Source organism: Odocoileus virginianus, chromosome 15 (genome assembly GCF_023699985.2).
Source record: "Odocoileus virginianus isolate 20LAN1187 ecotype Illinois chromosome 15, Ovbor_1.2, whole genome shotgun sequence".
In the NCBI taxonomy this organism is placed as follows: Eukaryota; Metazoa; Chordata; class Mammalia; order Artiodactyla; family Cervidae; genus Odocoileus; species Odocoileus virginianus.
Genome location: NC_069688.1, coordinates 12,595,214 through 12,607,667, shown reverse-complemented (window position 1 = coordinate 12,607,667; position 12,454 = coordinate 12,595,214). Strand labels below are relative to the sequence as shown.

Here is a 12,454-nt window from a genome sequence, read left to right as displayed (position 1 = left end):
ACGTCTGCACATGTGCCATATGTTCCTTGAGGGCAAAGTGCCACAGTTGAGAACCACTGTCTGATGATCTTTAAAATGACAAACCTGATAGAGCTGCTCCCTTGCCTCCCATCTTCAACATTTCTGGAAGTTTCTGGCTACACTCCTTACGCTGTTGGTTTCTGCATACCCTTTGAACTTCACCCCCAGCCACCTGTCCCCTTATCTAAGCCTGCTCTGGATATACTGGTATCCTCTCTACTCCTCAAGCCCTTCCCAAGAGTTGTGTCTTCTGTCTGATATGTTCTCCCACCTCTTTGCCTGGTCGCACTCGAGCATCCCTCAGCTCTTAGAGCCAATGTGACTTCTTCCAGGAAGCCTTCCTGGATTCCCCTCAAACCGGATTGAATCCCCAGTTATGAAATACCCTCTCAAACACTACCCCCTTGATTCAACTGAGGGGCTAAACCAGAAGATGAGTGAGGGGTTGTTTCCTATGAGGGGTTTGAAATCTGGCTGGTCAAGTGAGAGCAGTTTCTGTGATCAGAGGCATCACATGGAATGTGTCAGTCTGAGGGGTCATGCTGCATCTGAAAACTGCACGTTGTCCTTATGCCTTCAAAGAAGACACCACTGGGCATGTGTAGGACTGCTTGGGGTCTGGATACAAGTGGGAAGTTCTTGCTGGTCCAAACAGACCTCTTGGTTGTGAAAGTATGCTAGCTTTCATATGAGCTGGGTGGCTTGGGCACCTCAGTTCACGTTTCTGAGCCTCATTTTTACCATCTATAAAGAGGGTATATATTCACAATCTTTTACCAAGTGAGGTCTGTTTTATAAAGTTGCAATTCAGTTAATGACAACATATATAAAATGCCTGGCACGTCTTAAGTACTCAACAGGTAAATCAACTGTTATTGTACGTTAACTCTCACTTGAGTGGGGAGTCTTAGCTCCTTGCCCTGGGGTTCCCTCAACTGAGCGTGTGCGTATATGTGTGTCTGTCTGTCTGTGTGTGCATCTGTGTGTGTGCTTGTGTCTGTGTGCATGATTGCACATCTCTGTGTGAATGCATGTGTGTGTGTCTCTCTGTGTGCATGTGTGTGTATGTGTGTGCATGCGTGTGTGTCTGTGCATGAGTGTGTCTGTGGCAATCTGGGGAAGGGGCTGCAGGCTCTCACTCCATGGGAAGTTGGGGCACTCCTGACAGCTCAGCACCCTGCCTGCCCTGGTCATGGGCACCTCACCCCAGGTGGTTGGAGGCGGCCGGTTGGCAGTGGTGTGGGTTTTTCACAATGACAGTTTCCTGAAAGTCACCCTGACTCCGGGCTGGGCATTGCTGGGTACCGGCCAATGGGGGAAACATAGAAAGAGGAAGGTGCTTCCTGTTAGAAAGCAGAGGGCTGGGAGGTGAAACAAGGGGAGCAGGGCCCCAGAATCGAGGTGGGACTGTGGAGCGGCCTCAGCCAATGCCCAGGACTCTCAGGGCCTGGGAGGTGAAGGGGCTGGCGGGGCCTCCCGTGGCCGGTTCTGCCTGGGCCTGGCCAGTCCTGGGCCAGGTTGGCTGGCAGACCTCTTCTGGGCCCTGCCCTGGCCCAGCCGGCCTGGGGCCCTGCCTCTCTCTGCCCTGACTGAGCTCGCTGCTTCCCTCAGCGTCCCCTGTCCTGTCTCTCAGGCCCTGAACTGCTTTGCTTTCGAACCTACTTAGAAAAAAAAGGAAGGAAGCTGAGGGCTTCCCTCCCAGAGAGGCCACCACCCAGCAAGGCCATGCTGCACGTGGCGGCTCCTTCTAGCTCCCCTGCAAATCCAGCCATGGGGGGCCTGCTGGCTATGCAAGACCCCTCCTCTGCTCCCATCCCCATCCCCGGAGCCCTCTGCCATCCTGGGCTGCCCCGGGCTCCTCTGTGGGGAAAGTTATACATCCGTCATATCCCCTGCTTACCATGAGCACTGCCCAATCTCAGTGGACGGAAACACCCACAAACCCTACCGAGGTGACTGGGCCAGCCGACTATTCGCCTGCTTTCTCCCTTCTTCTTTCAGGACCTAGATTCCATCCGCTCACCCCATTTTGCAGCTACCTCTTGGCCGGGGGATTCTGAGCAGGTTTTAGTACCCCCTGAGCCTCCGTTTCTGAACCTGTCAGATGGCAGTATAATACTAACAACCCCATCAGGGCTGACATGACGATGCAGCGACCTGGAAATCTCTCACAGCGGCTGGCACGTCACAGGCTCGTGGTTCATGACCCTGTGTCCTTTTTCGCCTGGGACAACCTGGTTTACGCCCATTGTCCCAGTGCCATGATTTAGTTTTTTATATTTTGGCCGCACTGTGCAGCCGGTGGGCGCTTAGTTCCAACCAGGGATTGAACCCCATTTCCCCTGACTTAGCAGCATGGAGTCTTAACCACTGGACTTCCAGGACAGTCCCTAGTGTCATTAATAGACAGCCCCTATAACTCTCAAAAGTGTCCCGATCTGAACACTAAGTGACCCAGCCATCGTCTGCTCCCCTCTCCTAACTGCTGGGGTCCCTCTTCCCTCGGCGGCCCATGGTGGGCTGGGTTCTCGTCCGGCTCTGCCACCAGGCACAGTACAGCCTTGGGCAAGCTGCCGCCCTGAGCTTCGGTGTCGCCAGCTGTGTGGCTGCTGCCACCCGCCGCCCTGGAGGGCCGGGCCGTGTGCTGTTCTGGTCTGCGCCCTCAGGGCCTGGCACACAGTGGGTACTTCGCTGACCTGCTCTGACTGGGGAAGTCACCTCCGCCCCGCTCCACGCTCCCAGCGACGCGGGAGCCCGAATCAGGGCCAGCGGGCGCCTGTGGTCAGTGCCCCAGGCCCGCCGGCTCGCCTCCCCGGTCTCCCCACCCCCAGGCAGGATGTGGGCCGCGGATTGACTCCCGCGGCTCCAAACCTCCTCCCCGATTCCTCAGAGCACCCATTTCCTCAGCTTCGCGCTGGGAGATTGGGCAAGACTGGTGTCAGGCTGCTGCCAGCTCCAGCCGGGCTTCTAGCCTCAGGGGCCACACTCCACAACGGGCTTGCGGGACACCGAGGCCACGGTGTGGACCCCGGCTGTGCCCCTCAGTCATGGTGTGACCGCGGCCCCGCTTACCCTCCCAGGCCGCCGTTTTCTCAAGGGAACCACGGGGAAATCTTTGGCCTCAGTGCAGGGGCCCAGGTAGGCAGCGACACACGTCAGCCCCTCTCGCCAAGCGCTGCTCGCAGAAACGCAGCTTTCCCTCCGCTCCCCCTTCCCCGACGTCTCTCCTGGGCAGCCAAGGCGGGACCAGTGCCGCAGCTGGACGACGGGACCTGGTCACCCTTCACCACACAGGCTCCGAGTCCTCTGAGAGAGGTATGACAAGAAGCTTAATGGCGATGTAACCAAGGGGAGCCTGGGCATCCCTGGCGGCTCAGACGGTAAAGAATCTGCCTGCAATGCAGGAGACCCGGGTTCAATCTCTGGGGTGGGGAAGATCCCTGGAGGAGGAAATGGCCACCCACTCCAATATTCTTGCCTGGAGAATTCCATGGACAGAGGAGCCTGGAGGGCTGTGTGTTGCGAAGAGTCATACATGACTGAGCAACTAACACTTCTTTCAACCGAGGGAAGGTCAAGAAACCACATCCCTGAAAGTGTCCGATGTGGACATGAGTGGGTAGCTCACCCATCACAGGCTGATTCCTTAGGGGGAAGCAGGAAAGTCCCGGGGGCATGTTTCCTAAGCACTTATTAGGTGCTGGCATCTGCACTCAGGTGATGCATTTCATCTCCTGCTGTTCCAGGAAGGAGGCGTTGTTACTCTGACCTCAAGATGGAGATGGCATTGCTCTCCTTGCCTGACTTATTCCCTGGCTAACTTATTCTCAGCAGACTGGCTGGGGAGACTTGAACCCAGGCATGCGTATCACCCAAGCCCAGGTATCTTGCATCACCTTCCCCATCCGGGCCCCCCAGGCCTGTGTTCTATCCCCTCTCTCTGTCACAGTTGTGCTTTTGCCTCTGGGGATGCCTCAGTTTCCTCCCTCTCCATCAGCTGAGCCCTGCCTCCCACCCACTTCTCAGGGCTGCTTTGAAGATGGATCAGAATGTATTTTCCCAAAGCTCCCAGGGCCCTCCAGGGCCTCACCAGGGCAGCGTGTTATTAGCTAAAGCACAATGACAGCAGCAGTGTAGCCATAATGAGTGCCCTCCCAGCATCCTGTCGCTGAGGCAAGTGGCAGGCGTCATTAGCCCCATTTTAGAGATGGGAAAGCAGAGGCCGAGATCATCATTTGTGACCTGCCCACGGTGCCACGATGAGTCAGTGGAGGCTCCTTGCAACCTTCCTTTGTTCTCTTCCCCTCTGGAGAAAAGGAGGGTCAGAAAAGAGAACTGCCACCCTGGGAACATCAGACTCATCTTTGGAGAGGAAAGGGGTATAGCCAGACTTTGTGGCTCCAGCCTGGCCTATGATGGGAATGGAGACAAATGAGGATGAGGGTGTCCAGGATCCCTTCCTCACTGGACACAGGCTCTGGGTGGTAGTGCTGGGACGGTGTCCCCCAAGCTGTTTCTCCAGCTGCTACTTTGAGGCTAAGACCATGGCCAAGGAGGTGGTGGGGGTGATGTCTATGTGTTCTGGTTCTTCTAGCCCAAAGGGAAAGAAACTGATATGGAGGAGGGAGATGGGGAGGGAGGCAAAGAACTCCCATGTGCTCAGCACCTTTCATGTGCCACTCATTTTGCATCTCATCCCCATTTGATAGATGGGGAAACTGAGGTCAGGGGGGGTGAAGCATTTCCTATGGGTTGCACAGCAGGGGAAAAACAAATCTGGGATTCTAGTCCAGGCTTATTTAGCTAGAAAGCTGTTGTTTTGGAAGCAGCTCACCTTGCTGCCTCTTTGGGAGAGGTGGGCTCTACACAGGGTTGGCTTCATGTGTGTGGGACTTGTGTGATCACACAGGCTTCTGCTTTTACAGGGATCCTGCCATGGGTTTAATTTGTCCTGCTGTCACTGTCCTTGAAATTCTTAATAAATTTTGAACAAGGGTCCCTGCAAATGGTGTGGCTAGTCCTGGGTCTAAGCACAAAACTTGCAGAGGGTTTTGGATTGATCACTTTGACTAAGTGTCCTGACCTGCATTGTAGAAAGCTGAGTGACAGGACCAGGCCTTGTGAGCATCACATTCATAGGGCTTGAGGATTTGGCGAGGATCTCTTGTGGGAGGAAGGACCCCGATAGAGAAGCTGGGGTTCAGCCTAGGAAGACCTGGTGCCTGGTGGAGCTTTAGAGTGACAGCTGCTAGAGAACAAAGAAGGGGGACCAGGAGCTCCCTGGGATGCTTTGGGCTGGTTGAGGGTCTTGCTTTGGCTATTAGTCCAGGAAGTCACTGAGAAACTGTTGATATGCTTAATCATGAATCCAACAGTCAGAACCAGAGGGGAGGCATGACCTGCTTTTTTTTTTTAAATAAACACATTTTAATTTGTTTAAATAAACAAACTTATTTAATTTTTTAATTAAATATTTTTTAATTTTTCCAAGTTGTCACCAGGGGAGACTGTGGACTTATTTCAACAACATCACTGGAGTGGCTTTTTGGCCCTGAGCACATTCCAGCCAACTCTCTCTGTTTTAGCTGCACCTGTGGTGGGTTGGGGGGTTCCCTGATGGCTCAGTGGTAAAGAATCTGCCTGCAATAAAGGAGACACAGGAGACACAGGTTTGATCTCTGGCTTGGGAAGATCCCCTGGAGGAGGAAATGGCAACCCACTCCAGTATTCTTGCCTGGAGAATCCCATGGATAGAGGAGCCTGGCAGGCTACAGTCCATGGGGTCACACAGAGTCAGACATGACCAAGTGACCTAGCATGCACTTGCCTGGTGGGTTGGATACCCCACTTAACGACTGGGCAGCAGCAGCAGCATGGTGGGTGGATGGTTCCATGTGAGTTCTGACTCCTGCTCACAGCTTCCTGCCTCAGATGCTGGACACATGACTCTGATTTCTGTCTTGGGCCCAGCTTGGGGAGCCCACTTAGCCCAGTGGAGGAGCAGCCCATAGGTCAGCAGTCTTGGAAGACTCTTGTTCCTATGTGTACAAGGGCAACTTTGAAATCACATCCTTGGATTGACTTTTCTTCTTTTTCTGATTCATCTCCCTCCCTTCTCATTCTGGCATTTTAGGGCTGCCTCCTAAATAAACTACACTTGCCCTTGTCTTTGCCCAAGGCCCTGCATTTGGAAGAACACAAGCTGAAATAGGTGATATCACTGCATTGTCAATCTCTTTCCTGGACTACCTTTCAGAAGCTGAGGCCCAGTCTAGTATGTCCTTGAAGATAGCAGGCCTTTCATCTTCCAGGAGGGGGAGTTTCCTACCAGCAGTCATACATGATCCAGGACAAAGCTTGGTACAAAAGCAGGTGATAAATCACACTTGGTGTGGAGTGGGGGCTGGCTGGAGGCCCTGATAGAAGATTAGCTTTTGCTGAGAGTTGGCTTTAAGTCTGATCTCTGTTGTGGTTCAGATGGTAAAGAATCTACATGAAATGCAGGGGACACTGATTCGATCCTTGGGTCAGGAAGATCTCCTGGAGGAGGAAATGGCAACCCACTCTAGTATTCTTGCTTAGAAACTCCCATGGACAGAGGAGCCTGAGCTATAATCCATGGCGCCACAAAGAGTCGGACATGGATGAAACAACTAACACTTTCCCTTTTTCACTGATCTTCATTGTGCCTTTGCTGTGTGATCTTGGGCAAGTGACTTGACTTCTCTGGGATCCAGGAGCTTCATCCGGAAAAGGAAGGGCTGTGGCACTCAGCTCCCAGGTTTGCTATGAGGATCAAGCATATTTGTGAAGTCATTTTGGGACTAATAAACAGTTGTACATATACAAATTATGATTGGTTGAAGACAAGATGGGGGGGTGCAGTTCAAGAGCTTGGCATCAGTAAATTATGAAGGCCAGTCTTCCATGGGAGTCTGAATGCATTTGATTGGTGGGAGCATCATTAGAAGGGCCTCCCATGAGGCTTCTGAACCAGGACAACTATTTTCTGGCTGTTACACAGCAGCTCTTGGTCCTCTGTGGGAGTGTCTTGGAGATACTGTTTGTACAAGAAATAACGTTGGTTCTGAGCTTGCTTTGTGTGCATTCATAAACCAGTCCTTACAGAAAAACATGTGATCCCGGGGCTTGGCAGATGACGTGCTGGTCTGGTGGGTGTGGGTCAGGGCGTTGGTGTAGGTGTGAACCCCTAACTGGGTTGTCCATTCATTCAGCAAATAGATTTATCGAGCCACTGCTGTGTTCCGGTCACTATGCTGGTGTGTTGGGGGTACAGCAGGGAGCCCTGCCCCTTCTGGGACCACATTCCAATGGAGCATAAGGTGATAAACAAATGTGATGAAGGATGATAAAGCAAAATGAGAAAATGGAGTGGCACTGAGGCATGGATTCTGACTTAGAATCTTGAGGGATCTGGGGTAAAGGCAGGGGTAACAGGCAGTGCAAAGGCCCTGAGGTAGGAGAAAGAGAGAGGAGAGAGAGGAAGAAGGGGAGGAGACTGGGGGAGGAAGAGAGAGGAGGTAAAGTGAGAGAACTCAGAGAGGTGATGAGGACGTGGGAGGCCAGGTCATGGAGGGCTTTGTAGGCCAATGGAAAATTCAAGTCCAGTGACTCCTTATATGCAAAGTGAGGGCTTGGACTAGGCAAGTAGTTTTCAACTCTAAAATGTCTGGCTTTAAAAAGCACCAATGGAAAAAAAAAAAAGTGCCCAGGCCCCACCTAGCATCTCTGGAGACCAAGCCTGAGTTTATTACTTCTCCCCCCTGCCCCCACACCCCCACCTCCACCCCAGGTGACTTTGTAGGCAGCCAAAATCGAAAACCACTGGACCAAAATGGTTTCAGAGCCAGCAGGAAGAGCTTCCGATGGGGACACCTCCCTCCCTTCTGTCCCTCTGGGCATCCTCCTTAGACTGAGACCAGCTCCAGCCTCGGCCGGCAACCTGCCTCCCCATCAAACATCCTGATCTGCAGGAAGAGAAGATGAGCCATGTCTAGGCCTTCTTCCTATCCAGAGACCCGGGGACCAGAGGGCACAAGGCAGCGGCCACCCTTGGCCCCGGGAGATTTTGTTTACTGTGCACATTTCACTTCTACAGGGCCCACAGCTGCGATCTTGCCTCATCGCAGTTGCCAGCAATGGGGGGCGGGCTTCACCCCGCCTGCTAGTCTCCCAAGTTCCTCTTTTGGGCATGTGCCTGCCCCTCCATGTTCCCGTGGCTGCGTGGAAGTGGACCGAGGCCCAGAGGGTGACTAAGAGGGGAAGCCCCTGCACCGAGGCTCCCAGCGGCTCCTGGATTGCGTAAGGGCTATTTCTGAGGCAACTGCAGACCATCTGATGAATCATAGCAAACACACATGGCTCTGGCGGTGGGGACAATCCTTCCCCATGAAGCTGTGGAAAGCGGAGCTTCTCAAAATGAATCAGCAGCAGCTGAACCCCACGTCCGTGGGAGGAGGATAAGGCTGTGCATTACACATTTCCAAAGTATAGGGGTGCGGCCTCTGGGGGCCTGGGAGTGGGGGCTGCAGGAACCCAGGTCTGTGGCTTCCTCTGAACTCCAGGGGCCGCCCTCACCCACTCGAGTCCACCCTGGAGCCCAGGGCTCTCCATCGTGGAACATAGTCCTGGCACTTACCAAGGAGCTGAAGACTAGAAAATCTGAGGAGGTCCTAGTGTAACTGGTTGATGGTGACACCCAGGCTTTGGATCCAGAAACCCCAGAGGCCTCCCCTTGACTGGGTGACTGATGTGAGAAGTTCTTGACCATGAGGAGCAGGCTCAGAACACTCTGGAGTTGGGGAGGCCCTCCTTGCTTCCCCAAAGCTCAGAGGAGTGTGAACTGAGGGGCAGGGCTGTGTGGTGTTGGGGACCTCAGACTCTGAGATTAGATAATACTGGATTTCACGTCTGGTTCCAATATGGTGACTAGGTGCCCATGTCCAGATATAGCTGAGACTCAGCTTTCTCATTTGTAAAATCAGGAAATACTATCTGCCTGGAAAGACTGTCATTAAGAACACATGAAGATTGCATGAGGCAGCACATATAGATGTTAAGAACTCAGACTGTAAAACCTGGAGTTTCAGCCCTTGCTCTGCTACTCATTAGCTGTGTGTCCTTAAACAGGTGACTTAACTCTTCTGTTCCCCAGTTTCCTCATCTTTAAGGAATGGGGGTGATAGGATAATAGCATCTTTCTCATAGAATTGATAAATAAGCTAATACAGGTAAAATTGAAAGAAGGATGCCTGGTATGTAATGAGTTCTAAATAAGTGCTAGCTATTATTATATAAATGATTATCATAGCACATTATCATAGATTTTTTTTTTTTTTTTTTACTGCCAGAGTGCCAGAAAGTATAGCTGTCATTCTTTATCATCATTACTTTTTTTTTTTTTAGAGAGCTGGAGTGGTTTTGGATAAAAGCTGGGGCCTGAAGGGGCACTGGAGAGAGGAAAACCTGAAGTCAGGAACAAACAATCCTAAACTTAGTATTGAACCACAAAAGACCCTGAAGTCAGACCAATCTCGAGAAAGAAGAACAAAACTGAAGGCATCGTGCTCCCTGATTTCAAACTATATTATAAGGCTATAGTGACTAAAGCAGTATAGTAATTAGCACTAAAATAGATACATAGATCCATAGAACAGAATAGAGGGCACAGGAATAAACCTACACATACATGGCCAATAAATTTATGACAGGAACCAAAGATATAAGTGGTTTTGGAAAAAATGATGGCTACATGCAAAAGAATGGAACTGGAACATTCTCTTACACCTATTTTAACCTTACAAAAATTAACTCAAAATGGATTAAAGACTTAAATGTAAGACCCAAAGCCATAAAATTCCTAGAAGAAAACATGGCGTGAGCTCCTTTGAAATAGGTCTTGGTGGTTTGAGTCTGACTCTAAAATCAAATGGAGAAGGAAATGGCAACCCACTCCAGTACTCTTGCCTGGAAAATTCCATGGATGGAAGAGCCTGGTGGGTTATGGTCTGTGGGGTCGCAGAGAAGGACACGACTGAGCGACTTCACTTCACTTCACTTCACTTCTAAAAGCAAAAGCAACAAAAGTAAAAATAAACAAGTGGGACTATATCAACTTAAAAGTTTCTGTACAGCAAAGGAAATCATCAACAAAATGAAAAGGCAACCTATGGAATGAGAGAAATTAATTGCAAATCATATATCTGATAAGGGGCTAGTAAGGAAAATACATAAAGAACTCGTACAACTCAATAGGTAAACCCCAAACAATCCAATTAAAAAATGGTCAGAGGCCCTGAATAGACATTTTCCCAAAGAAGACATATGATGGCCACAGATACACGAAGATGCTGAACTTCACTAATTATCAGGAAAATGCAAAACAAAACCACAGTGAGAAATCACTTCACATCTATCAGAATGGCTATTATCAAGAAGATAAGAAATAAGTGTTGGTGAGGATATAGAGAAAAGGGAACCCTAGTATACCATTGGTGGGAATGTAAGCTGGTGTAAACACTATGGAAAACAATATGGAGGTTCCTCAAAAAATTAAAAATAGAAATACAACATTATCCAGCGATTCCACTTCAAGGTATTTATCTGAAGAAAATAAAAACACTAATTTTAAAAGATACATGCACTCCCATGTTCATTGCAGCATTAGTTACAGTAGCCAAGATTCGAAAACAAACTAAGTGTCCATTGGTGAATAAGTGGATAGAGAATATGTCACACATACACACACACACTGGAATACTATTCAGCCATAAAAAGAATGAAATTTTGTTATTTGCAACACCATGGATGGACCACAAGGGCATTATAAGTGAAATAAGGCAGACAATGGATGACAAATACTAAATGATCTCTCTTATATATCTAAAAAGCAAATAAAACCTAAAACAAACCAAGCTCAAAGACACAGACCAGTAGTTGCAAAAGGTGATTGGTGAGAGAAATGGGTAAACTTTTTTTTAATGTTAGTTTAAATACATTGAATTAAAAAAAATCTAAAGTCAGGAAGACTATGGAAGTCAGATTTTGGGATTCCTTTATAACTCTGTGGGCTTCCCGTGTAGTCCAGTCAGTAAAGCACCTGCCCACAATGTGGGAAACCTGGGTTGAATTGCTGGGTCGGGAAGTTCCACTGGAGAAGGAAATGGCAACCCACTCCAGCATTCTTGTCTGGAGAATCCCATGGACAGAGGAACTTGGCAGGCTACAGTTTATGGGATCGCAAGAGTTGGATATGACTTAGTGCTATCTTCTTCTTCTTATAATTTTGCTTGGTTTTGTTCAAAGCAGAGGGAGATGGCGATTAGCTGGACAGTGTGAGAAAGAAGAGGGGGAGGTCCGCCCTGAATTCAGGGTGGACCCCGTTTATCTTTCTGTAAAGGTGGAACAGCTTCACAGAGTGCCCAATCCATACTGTGCAGAGAAGGGCATAAAGCTACTTCAGCAGTCCTACCAGCACCACCCCCCGGCAGAATTGGCCACTGAGGTTCAGATGAGAGTTTCCACTCATACATTTGTCAGAACAATGTGCAATACTGGGCAATGGCTGAAAATTCAAGAGGTTTTCTGTAGTTGCTGCTGGTGCTCATGTTCCCTTACAGATATGCTGCTTGTAGGGTTCGAGGTTCTGGTTTATAACTCTTGTGCAGAAGCCTGACGGCTGGGTTTGAGGTTAACCTAGTTTCTGTAACTAGAGTGTCCTAATAGAATAGTTCTCACTCTGGGATGCAAATTTGCATCACATGAAAAGCTTTTAAAAATAATGGCGCTTGGGCCCCATGCCAGACCAATCAAATCTGAATGGCCATGAGTAGGTCCAGGCATCGTAAGGTTGAAAAGCTCCCCGGGTGGTTCCAATGTGCATTGAGGGTTGAAAAGTCACTGTTCCAGTCCATCTGCTGCTCTGAATTGATTTTTTTTCCTGCTTCCTTTCATCTTGAATTACCTGCCCCTCCCTACCCCACCCCACCTCATCTCAGTCTGTTCCATTTTTTCCCTTTTATGTTCCACTCCACTCCGCTTTATTTCATTGTGATCCATTCTATTTGAATGCATTCCAATGAGATTGATAGGCTGAATGATTCAATTATACAAAAAATATTTATGGAAGGCCCACTGTATATCTGATGCTTGACTAGGAAGGGCAGGCAACAGCAGGAAGCAGGAAGGGACAAAGTTCCTGCTGCTGTGGAATTAGAAAGAGAAATAAATAAATAAATAGAGGATGTTTCCCTGGTGGCTCAGACGGTAAAGTGTCTGCCTATAATGCAGGAGACCAGGGTTCAATCTCAGGGTCGGGAAGATTTCCTGGAGAAGGAAATGGCAACCCACTCCAGTATTCTTGCCTGGAAAAGCCCATAGACGGAGGAACCTGGTAGGCTATAGTCCATGGGGT

The 12,454-nt window shown here is 49.7% G+C and overlaps 1 long non-coding RNA gene across 1 annotated transcript; it reads left to right on the top strand.

Annotated features, from left to right (window-relative positions):
- The first annotated feature begins 2,847 nt into the window (after positions 1 to 2,847).
- Positions 2,848 to 10,676, top strand: LOC139038383 (uncharacterized). Its single transcript, XR_011491351.1, has 2 exons — positions 2,848 to 3,336; positions 9,448 to 10,676. It is a non-coding gene; the product is annotated as an uncharacterized lncRNA (long non-coding RNA).
- Positions 10,677 to 12,454: the final 1,778 nt, after the last annotated feature.